The sequence below is a fragment of the Callorhinus ursinus genome, unplaced genomic scaffold (genome assembly GCF_003265705.2).
Source record: "Callorhinus ursinus isolate GAN/ISIS: 27379988/994484 unplaced genomic scaffold, GSC_fseal_2.0 scaffold14, whole genome shotgun sequence".
NCBI lineage: Eukaryota > Metazoa > Chordata > Mammalia > Carnivora > Otariidae > Callorhinus > Callorhinus ursinus.
The window spans coordinates 24,627,829-24,640,118 of NW_027397076.1; the positions used below are offsets into that span (position 1 = coordinate 24,627,829).

Below are 12,290 nucleotides of genomic sequence, written 5' to 3' on the forward strand. Positions count from 1 at the left end.
CCTTAATCGCAGCAGGTAGAATCTCACGCACAGTTTGTCTGGAGGGAGAGACTCCCACAAAAGAGAGTGCTGAGAGATGAGTTCTGAGCTCCGTTCCAAGATCTAAAAAACATCCTTGAAGCTAGCTGTATTCATTTTCTACTGTTGCTATAACAAATTGCTACCAAAGTAGAGAGGCTTAAAATGTCAGCCATTTATTAGTTCACAGTTCTGTAGGTCAGAAGTCAGAGCAGACCTATCTGGGTTCTCTGTTCAAGGTCTCACAGGTCAAAATCAATGTGTGGGCTAGGCTGGGCTCTCATATGGAGGCTCTGGATAAGAATATGCTCCCAGTCTCATTCAGATCATTGGCAGAGTTCAGGTCCTTGCAGTAGTAGGACTGAGGTCCCCATCTCTTCCCCGGCTGTTAGCTAGAGGTAAGTCACCCTCAGCTCCTAGAGACCACTCTCCTGTCCTTTTATAGGGCCCACTTCATCTTTAAAGCCAGGAACAGCACATCAAATCCTTCTTGTCCTTCAAACATCTCTAACTTCCCCTTCTACTACCTACTAGAAAAAACCCTTAAAAAAAACCTCATTGATTAAATTAGACCCACCTAGATAATCTCTATGGTAAACTTATTAGTAACCTTAAATACATCTATATAATCCCTTGTGCCATGTAATCTAACATAATCATGGTCATAGTATCTCATCATATTCACAATCCTGGAAATCAGAGTGGGATATCAGAGGGCACCATCACTGAATTCTGCGTACTAGGTGGGCCAATCCATCTAACATTACTTTTCCTTTGAGGGCACAAGAGAGGAATGGGGTGGGAGTCTAGAGTGCAGTGTCTGGTATAATGTGGCAGTGATATAACGTATGGCAACCTGTGCCCAATTGCAGGGAGGGGGGTTAGGGAGGCATGATTTCTTCATAAGATCAGGGCTGTGTGTGATGTTAGTCCCAGCTTCTGAGTCTGGTTCTCAGTTTTCCTGGACACTGTGTGAAGTACTCAATATCCTCTAGAAAATTTATTTTCTGATCAAATTATTCAATGTTTGTGTTGCTTTCAGTTTAAAGTCTACACTAACCTAATGGTTGGTCATATTTTCTTCTTTTCAGCTTCCAAAGCTTTGTTCTTGCATTTTTTTTTGTCTTGCCTAGAATGCATACCTACTGGAGATGCCACTTGCACATAAGGTCTTCTCCCATTTCCTCACAAACTGTGCTTACCCCTTCACCTTGGCCCCAGCAATTTTTTTTCTTTTTCCTTAAAATGTTATTTGGTACTTATCACAATTTACCTTTTTAGTTATGTGTTATGTGTTGTATCATCCCTAGAATCTATTGTATAGGTTGAAAAGTCTTTAAGGATATGGTAGTGGATTGATTGGTGCCCACCACACCCCAGCAAAAGATAAGTCCGTGTTGTAATCCCTGGAACCTGTGAATGTAACCTTATTTAGAAAAAGAATTTTTTTAATGTAATTAAGTATTTTGAGATGAGATCATTTCCAGAATTGGGTTTTTCCTACCTAGATCCAATAACAAGTGTCCCTATAAGGGAAAAGCAGTGGGAGATCTGAAATAGAGATGTACCAAGACACAGAGGAGAAGGCCATGTGCAGATGGAGCCAGAGATTGGAGTTATGCAACCCCAAGCCAAGGAATGCCTGGAGCCACTAGAAGCTGGTCTCAGAGGCAAGGAAGAATTCTACTCTAGAGCCTATAGAAGAAGTACAGCTATACTTTGATTTCAGACTTTTAGCCTCCAGAACTGTCAGAGAGTAGTTTTCCATTATTTTAAGCAACTCAGTTTGGGGTCATTTGTTATGGCAGCCCTGGGAAGTCATTACAGATATCATCATAGAATCTTCAATGGCATTCTTTCTATAACTGGCTATGATCAATTACTTGTAAACACCACTGCATGTGGACCAGCAAATGGCAATTTTTCTAGACATGTGGTTTTCATTACCGCATCTGAGTTACCTGGGTACTGTGATGGACAGCTGTGGTTTTGCCTTCCTATTCTTCATTCTTCTAGTAATAGCCCCTACTTTTATTTTGGGGATCTACCTTTCCCCTTTAGTGGAACTGCCCAAGTTTCTTGGCTTCCTCTGGCCAACTGGAGGACATAAGACCCAAACTTTGCCTATCAAATGCTCTTTTCTTAGAGTCTGAATTTTCAGAAAATTGAGGCAGAGACTGAGTAAGAGTGTAATTCATTTTTTTTTGAAAGAAGTACCCCAGAGAAACTTTACTAATTACTGTTACCGAGATCAACTGAGCTTCCTAATGTCTCTCCTTTGCAAAGCCTGCTCCTTCAACTTACTGTGGAATGCTACGAACTGTCTCAAATGTGTCTAAGACCATTTTTGTGCTTAGATTTATAGAGTTGGTTCTTTTCTTTGCAATATTACTACCCGAGACAGCTACTTGTTGATAGGAACATTCCTAAGACTCATCCTAGACCAGAATCAGAATCTGGATCAGAATCTTTTGAGGATGAATTTCATAATCCACAGGCAATTCTTTTTTCTGTTATTCCTTTCTCTTAAAAATGTCTAATATTTGTTGTATCTATTATGACACTACACTTATCCTGGACTTGGACAAAAATATTTATAATGGACAAATGCTAAATTTTACTTTGAACCTCTTCCAATCTTTAAATGCTAATGGAAATATCAAAATTGGATGGCAAAAACTGTTGCCTCAAAAGTTTTTATGGTTCCTATATATTTATATGAAAAGAATATAGCCCCACAATCATTGGTACATCCCAAAGACAAACTAAGGTTGTACTTTGGTGATTCTCAGATTCTACTTTTTTTCTTAAGTAGACCTTAGGCTAGAAAATTGGACAAGGAATACTTAGGATCCTATGATCCCTATTTCTAATTGTAAACTGAACCAGAAATTTCTAGTGGGAAGTACTTATAGAAGTTATTTTGAAAAAAATCTCAGGTGTGAAAAAGGTAACTTTTAATGTTTCTCTATGTACAACACAATGCAATTTTGTTCACAAGGCCTGTGACTGCTAAAGGTAGATAATAAAATCTTATCAATTCAGGAGAACCCAATCACTTCCACTGTGAAATGTAGTCACCTTGAGGGTACTGAGTTAATTCAGACTTTGTTTCTCATCCTCTTCTCTTTCTCCTGTCCTCTGTAGAGGCACGGTGAATTCCTGACCAATGCCAATATTGGCAACTGGGAACCTCTGATCCAACTACAGTCTTCTGTTGTCCCTGGCCTCTGCTGGGGGTAATTCATTGAATCTGGAAATAGGCAGCTGGTCTTTGTTGCTTTCACTGCCAAATGTCCTAGTGCTGTAATAATCTCTGGTTATTATGAATATATATCATGCAACCTTTCCCCTACGATTAGGCTTTTTGTAGTCCACTGGCCTCAGCATTTCCTCTCTTCTATGTGGGGCTGGGGGAATCTGTGACACTGCTCTCAGACCCAGGCACTGGGACACCCCCCTCAGTCATTCTGCTTTATTGCTCAGGGACCATGTTGGAAACTTGCAGGAGTACCTTGTGAAAACCTGTAGTCTTTTATATTCCGGGAGACTCTCAAATATGGTTGGGCTTCTATCACAGTTTTCATTATGCTATTATACACTACCCCCAATTCCAGCAATGTGGAATCCTTGAGCACCTTTCAGGGATCCACAATCTAAATTCTAGCCATTTCCTCAGTGATTTTCCCTTATTACCCATTAGTCTCACTTTTCTATCTTTCGGAGATAGGAAATTGTTCTTACATTGTCATACATCCCTCCTCATCCTCTGATTTATCCATAAACACTGTGCTTGAGAACTCCAAGGATCTTAGTCTTTGGAGATCATCAAAGTCTTTTATTACTCAAAAAAGCTTAGCTTCTATAAGAGAAACACTTGCTTTCAAGACTATAGCTTATACCATGGACTTTTTAAAAAGCCTAATTTGAACCTTGAAGATGAGCAATGCCTCTTCTTGGTTATATTCTCACTGGCCCATCAGCAAAAGCTCTTCCTGAGCATAGCTCTTGTGGCTGCCTGGATGGTGAAAGGATAATTGGTACGAGCAATCATGAGGGGAAAAAAAAAAAAAAAAACTCAAGTTACTTTATATCAGAGTTAACCACAATACTTTACACAAGGAATCAGTAAAACAGAAATACTATTAAAGGCTTCTTTTATATTTCTTTTTCTACTATCTTGAAAATTGTAGTGAGAGCTAAGCCCTAGTAAAACACCTACCTATGTTACAAATGGCCAAAATCAGACGAGTCAGCTTATGTATAACAGAGAAGCAGAGTGATACCTACTTTAAAGGCACTGAGCTATCTCAAGTCATTCAAGGACAAGAATGCGATTGTTGGTTTAGAGGCAACTGAAACAAGGCAAGTTTTTACCATGAGGATCACTCAGAACCAGCCCTCCCAGCTCACCAGGGTCAATTATTAAATTCAGGAATATTGAAAGTTCATTGTAAAACACAGCCATTATTAAAAATTAAACAAAGTTATAATTAAGTAAATTATTTAGGTACTAATTAATTAGGTCTCATCATTTCCTGATTTTTCGGCCATTAATGGTTTTAATATTATCTATTATATTAATATAATTGTATCTGTGTGTTGGAAATACTATATAATGGTGTACTGCTAGGAATTTCTTTCAAATTCACATTCAGTGACATCCCATTAGTAGTTTGAAATCAGTTATGGTAGGAGAATTTACACTGCAGTAATGGGCAAATGTTATAATCAGGCCTTAAAAAAAATTTTTTTTTTTAATGGGGAACAGCATACCAATGTTCAGGAGTCTTTCCATTTCCCATGTCGTTCCTCTTATCATTTTATGCCTCTGCTTCATTATTCTTTTCTCCCTGTTGGTCAACTATGCTTTTATACATGTGGAAAGAAACATAAATACAGAGGTCTTAAGATTCACCATTTACATGCAAGTCACTCAAAGATAGTACTGTTACAATGGCTCCTGTGAGGACCCAGGAGATGGACTGAGATCAGAAGAAATTCCCAGAACAGGGATGCTGGGTAGATAATCTCAAAATCATCTATTGCATTACCATGGTCACATCCCCGGTTCAGAGCTTTCCCTTAAAAGAGTCTCCCATACAGCTGCTCAGGGTATCTCCAGGAAGTCCATTTCCTGGTGTTCTAATTTTCTTCTCCTCAATCTAGCCTCTTGTCACTGTCCACAATGCAAGCTGAAGAGCCCTTTTTGCCAGATTCAAATGGCTAAATTGGTCTCTTCCTCTGAAAGTGGGACTTTGATGTAAATTTAAGTGCAGGAGTAGACTTTAGGCTTCCCATAGAGGGCCAATAAGACAGAAAGATTCTTTTTAAAAGCAAGTTAAACTCTCATTGACCCCAGGAAGTTCAGAGGGCCTATTTTCCCAAACTCTCATAACTCTAGTTAATTTGTTGAAAAATGCATTCATAAAATATGAAGGGTTCTTGTTCAAAATTATTTCAAAGACTATCAACTCTCTTGAGCTTTCTTCCCAGCCAGGATGATTAAAAAGTGCTTAGTGGACAGAATGAGGCAACTAAGGTCCTTCTACAAAAGTGATGTATTGTTCTGATTACATGACAAACGTACAATCTTTGCTTGACATGGAAAAAACAACCACTGTGGGGGTTTCTTGTTGGATTCTGTCACATGAGGATGAAATTCCAGAGGTTCCATTCTTCTTCTTTCAAAATTTTAAAAATCAGCTGACTCTCTTAGAAATCCATTTGTGACTAATGACACACAGTATCTATTGCTCTTTTGGTTGACTTTTGTACCAAAATTATTTATCCACAATAGACTTTTTTTTTTTTAACAGATAATAAGTGAAATACCTACTAACACAATTTTTAAAAGTTCATACTCAAATGTTAAAGGTTTCTTGATTTATCTTTTGATTCCAACAATTCTATATAAACTGGACTTTCGAATCAAAGAAACCACAAACAAATTGAGAATAAAGCATGTTTTATGATGCCATGCCAAAAAGTTACATTTTAATTTCCAAAATTAAAACTCTTAACATTCTCATTAACATAGTCCTGGATCATGTCTAATATCTACTTTACCAGCTATCAGATATTTAGATAACTAGGTCAGAGCTCTTTCCACTACTCCCTTCCCAATACCTCTGCATAGTTAATTTATTCATAAGAATGGAGTCCTGGCTTTTGAGGGAACTATGATCAAATCCGGGAGAGAGACTCTAATGTGCATTTCTGAATCAATAGCACTTACTGCAGTGCTAGACCTACAGTAGATGGCTAATAAATCTCGACTGAAAAAGTACATGATCGAAGGTCAGATACCCTTCTTGAGATCACTCCGGACTTTAATGACAATGTATTTATAATCTTTAAGAATAATAATTATACAGCTTCTGTGGTAGTTCAAACTAATGGTTTTTCCTCACAGGAACAAAGAAAAAACAGAAATATGGAATAGCTGGATGGGGTGTGTCATGTCATCATGTTGTTAATGGGTAGTTCTTTAAATTCTTTCCATAAAACTGGTAGTTAGAATTAGAGGCTTAATTAAATTAATGATGCAATAATTTCTCTTGCAATAATTTCCTTTTCCTTTTCCTTTTGCGATAATATTGTCTGGATGGAACTGCGTACTTCCTATAGCATCACAAGAGAATAAGAGGTATGAGGTCTGGTTGCTCCACTTTGAGTGATGGGAGGATTCATCAGTGGGTGCCAGGAACACCAGTTTCATCCATTTATCATAAAGTTCCCCATCAACATCTACCTAACGGTTTTAGCAACTGCTGATGATCTTTGACCAGCTTACTATTTCACTAAGTGTTGCAAAATGTCGACTTTCTTAGTTTTCTTATATCTTAGAATTATCTGTTCTACTATAAAGAATTTTTCCATGTTAGCTATTTGTTATCTTGAAATACAGTTTGCATAGGAAAGGCAAGATACATGCTTAATGTATTTCCTTTACTTGCCAGTTTTCAAAACAATAGAGTGGTGCCCTAGCAAACAAATGAGGTTGTCTTTTTTTTTTTTTTAGTATCATGAAAAATTCAGGGATTTTTACATATTTGATCTGTTTTATAACTGTGCAGTCAGTACTGATTTTGCTGCTAATTTTCTCCATTTTACTCCAGTGAGAACTTCTCAAGTTGGCTCCTGAGATCTTTTGACTAGACCCTAGTAGTCTCAGGTAGCTTCTGTGCTTTTAGTCCAATGAGATATCCCAGGTGCCAGTTGGCAAGAAGAACCTGACCATGTGCTGACCAAGTGGCTTTAGTGGATCTGAAGAAGGTCTAGAACCTGCCCAGAGAGGGAGTAACACAATCTAGAAGGGCTGAGGTGGGGTGAACTTGAACAAGAGGGCTGGGATAGGGCTGGAACAAGAAGAGGCCATCCCCTGGTTATGGTCTGTTCCGGGACGTGGTAGTTCATATGCCCGTCTGAAGATCTCTCTAAAGCCAAGAAACCAGTTGCTTCAGTGAGAGAATTCTGGCCAGCTTGGTAATGCACCACTCTGTCTACTCCTCCTTCCTTACTTTGCTTCTCTCTTTCCCTCATTCTTACTTTCACAGAATTGAACTTCCTAATAAAGTATTGGCATCTTAACTTTATTGCTATGGGTTTATTCCCATTTTCATTTTTCTTCAGTGATGTAAAGTGAGAGGATGCTAGAGGGATGGGAGACAAACTCTGTGATGAGTGTCATTCTGAACAGCATGACCAATGTCACAGTTTTAGAAACTATGAGTACCACACTGGGCAAGTATATGCCTTTGGAGCCAAGACAAGAGTAATTTTCTTTCCTTCTTCTTCTTTTTTTTTAAATTAATTTATTTATTTGGGGGGCAGGTGAGCATGAGTATGGATGGGAGTGATTGACTGCTTTTCTCTGGGGGCTCACTGAGGAGTGGGGCCCCGAGTTCTCGGGTCCTCTGGGAGGGAGACTGGAGACATTTTCACTCTTGTCCTCCAAAACTGTATGGAAAGTTTGCAGGGAACAAAAGCTAAAAGCCTAAAAGTAACATAGACCAGAAAGGAACAAGGACAATATACAGTAACAGTCACCTTACAGACAATACAATGGCACTAAATTCATATCTTTCAATAGTTACCCTGAATGTAAATGGGCTAAATGCCCCAATCAAAAGACACAGGCTATCACATTGGATAAAAAAACAAGACCCATTGATATGCTGTCTGCAAGAGACTCATCTTAGACCCAAGGACACCCCCAGATTGAAAGTGAGGGGGTAGAAAACCATTTACCATGCTAATGGACACCGAAAGAAAGCTGGGGTGGCGGGCGCCTGGGTGGCTCAGTTGGTTAAGCGACTGCCTTCGGCTCAGGTCATGATCCTGGAGTCCTGGGATCGAGTCCCGCATTGGGCTCCCTGCTCGGCAGGGAGTCTGCTTCTCCCTCTGACCCTCTTCCCTCTCGTGCTATCTCTCATTCTCTCTCTCTCAAATAAATAAATAAAATCTTTTTAAAAAAAAAAGAAAGCTGGGGTGGCAATCCTTATATCAGACAAACTGTATTTTAAACCAATGACTGTAATAAGAGATGAGGAAGAGCACTATATCATACCTAAAGGGTCTATCCAACAAGAAGTTCTAACAATTGTCAATATATATGCCCCTAACATGGGAGCAGCCAATTATATAAGCCAAATAATAACAAAAGCAAAGAAACACATCAACAACAATACAATAATAGTGGGGGACTTTAACAACCACCCCCAACACTGAAATGGACAGATCATCTAAGCAAAAGACCAACAAGGAAATAAAGACTTTAAATGACACACTGGAACAAATGGACTTCACACATATATTCAGAACATTCTATCCCAGAGCAACAGAACACACATTCTTCTCTAGTGCCCATGGAACATTCTCCAGAATAGATCACATCCTAGGTCACAAATCAGGTCTCAACTGGTACCAAAAGTTTGGGATCATTCCCTGCATATTTTCGGACCACATGCTTTGAAACCAGAACTCAGTCACAAGAGGAAAGTCAGAAAGAACTCAAATACATGGAAGCTAAAGAGCATCCTATTAAAGAATGAATGGGTCAACCAGGAAATTAAAGAAGAATTTAAAAAATTCATGGAAACAAATGAAAATGAAAATACAACTGTTCAAAATCTTTGGGATGCAGCAAAGACAGTCCTAAGAGGAAAGTATATAGCAATACAAGCCTTTCTCAAGAAACAAGAAAGGTCTCAAATACACAACCTAACCCTACACCTAAAGGAGCTGGAGAAAGAACAGCAAATAAAGCCTAAACAGGAGAAGAGAAAAAATAAAGATCAGAGCAGAAATCAATGAAATAGAAACCAAAAAAACAGTAGAACAGATCAACGAAACTAGGAGCTGGTTCTTTGAAAGAATTAACAACATTGATAAACCCCTGGCCGGACTTATGAAAAAGAAAAGACAAATGACCCAAATAAATAAAATCATGAATGAAAGAGGAGAGATCACAACCAACACCAAAGAAATATAAACAATTATAAGAACATACTTTGAGCAACTATATGCCAGCAAATTAGATACTCTGGAAGAAATGGATGCATTCCTAGAGATGTATAAACTACCAAAACTGAACCAGGAAGAAATAGAAAACCTGAACAGACCTATAACCACTAAGGAAAATTGAAGCCCTAATCAAAAATCTCCCAACAAACAAGAGCCCAGGGCCAGATGGTTTCCAAGGGGAATTATACCAAACATTTCAAGAAGAATTAATACCTATTCTTCTGAAACTGCTCCAAAAAATAGAAATGGAAGGAAAACTTCCAAACTCGTTTTACGAGGCCACCATTACCTTGATCCCCAAACCAGACAAAGACCCCATCAAAAAGGAGAATTACAGACCAATATCCTCGATGAACATGGATGCAAAGATTCTCACCAAATACTAGCCAATAGGTTCCAACAGTACATTAAGAGGATTATTCACCACGACCAAGTGGGATTTATCCCTGGGCTGCAAGTTTGGTTCAACATCCGCAAATCAATCAGTGTGATACAATACATTAATAAAAGAAAGAACAAGAATCTATGATCCTCTCAATAGATGCAGAAAAAGCATTTGACAAAGTACAGCATCCTTTCTTGATCAAAACTCTTCAGAGTATAGGGATAGAGGGTACATACCTCAATATCCTAAAAGCCATCTATGAAAAACCCACAGCAAATATCATTCTCAATGGGGAAAAACTGAGAGCTTACCCCCTAAGGTCAGGAACACGGCAGGGATACCCCCTATCACCACTGCTATTCAACATAGTATTAGAAGTCCTAGCCACAAAAGAAATCAAAGGCATCTGAATCAGCAAAGAAGTCAAACTCTCACTCTTTGTTGATGATATGATACTTTATGTGGAAAACCCAAAAGACTCCACCCCAAAACTGCTAGAACTCATACAGGAATTCAGTGAAGTGGCAGGATATAAAATCAATGCACAGAAATCAGTGGCATTCCTATACACCAAAACAAGACAGAAGAAAGAGAAATTAAGGAGTTGATCCCATTTACAATTGCACCCAAAACCATAAGATACCTAGGAATAAATCTAACTAAAGAGGCAAAAAATCTGTACTCAGAAAACTATAAAATACTCATGAAAGAAATTGAGGAAGACACAAAGAAATGGAAAAACGTTCCATGCTCATGGATTGGAAAAACAAATATTGTGAAGATGTCAATGCTACCTAGAGCAATCTACACATTCAATGCAATCCCCATCAAAATACCATCCATTTTTTTCAAAGAAATGGAACAAACAATCCTAAAATTTGTTTGGAACCAGAAAAGACCTTGAATAGCCAGAGGAATGTTGAAAAAGAAAAGCAAAGCTGGTGGCTTCACAATCCTGGACTTCAAGCTCTATTACAAAGCTGTAATCATCAAGACAGTATGGTACTGGCACAAAAACAGACACATAGATCAATGGAACAGAATAGAAAGCCCAGAAATGGACCCTCAATTCTATGGTCAACTAATCTTCGACAAAGCAGGAAAGAATGTCCAGTGGAAAAAAGTCAGTCTCTTCAACAAATGGTGTTGGGAAAATTGGACAGCCACATGCAGAAGAATGAAAGTGGACCATTTCCTTATACCACACACAAAAATAGGCTCAAAAGGGTTGAAAGACCTAAATGTGAGACAGGAGTCCATCAAAATCCTAAAGGAGAACACAGGCAGCAACCTCTTCCACCTCAGCCACAGCAACTTCTTCCTAAAAACATCGCCAAAGGCAAGGGAAGCAAGGGCAAAAATGAACTATTGGGACTTCATCAAGATGAAAGGCTTTTGTACAGCAATGGAAACAGTCAACAAAACCAAAAGACAACCGACAGAATGGGAGAAGATATTTGCAAATGACATATCAGATAAAGGGCTAGTATCCAAAATCTGTAAAGAACTTATCAAACTCAACACCCAAAGAACAAATAATCCAATCAAGAAATGGGCAGAACATGAACAGACATTTTTCCAAAGAAACATCCAAATGGCCAACAGACACATGAAACATAAGTGTTCAACATCACTTAGCATCAGGGAAATACAAATCAAAACCTCAATGAGATACCACATCACACCAGTCAGAATGGCTAAAATTAACAAGTCAGGAAAGGACAGATGTTGATGAGGATGCAGACAAAGGAGAACCCTCCTACACTGTTGGTGGGAATGCAAGCTGGTGCAGCCACTCTGGAAACCAGTATGGAGGTTCCTCAAAAAGCTGAAAATAGAGTTACCCTATGATCCAGCAATTGCGCTACTGCTTATTTACCCCAAAGATACAAATGTAGTGGTCCGAAGTAGTACATGCACCCCAATGTTTATAGCAGCAATGTCCACAATAGCCAAACTATGGAAAGAGCCAAGATGTCCATCAACAGATGAATGGATAAAGATGTGGTATATATATATATATATATATATATATATATACACAAGGGAATATTATGCAGCTATCAAAAAACTGATATCTTGCCATTTGCAATGACATGGATGGAACTAGAGGGTATTATGCTAAGCAAAATAAGTCAATTAGAGAAAGATAATGATATGATCTCACTGATATGAGGAATTTGAAAAACAAGACAGAGGATCATAGGGGAAGGGAGGGAGAAATAAAACAAGATGAAACCAGAGAGGATGACTAATCATAAGAGACTCCTAATCTCAGGAAACAAACTGAGGGTTGCTGGAGTGGTGGGAGGTGGGAGGGATGGGGTGGCTGGGTGATGGACATTGGCGAAGGTATGTG

The 12,290-nt window shown here is 38.6% G+C and overlaps 1 protein-coding gene across 1 annotated transcript in view; it reads right to left on the minus strand.

Annotated features, from left to right (window-relative positions):
* Positions 1-3,118: 3,118 nt before the first annotated feature.
* Positions 3,119-12,290, minus strand: part of METTL25 (methyltransferase like 25) — a 182,604-nt gene continuing 173,432 nt past the window's right edge. The window contains exon 16 of the transcript XR_012380675.1: positions 3,119-4,036. The gene's annotated coding sequence lies outside the window, so the exon portion shown is untranslated. The remainder of the gene's footprint in view (positions 4,037-12,290) is intronic.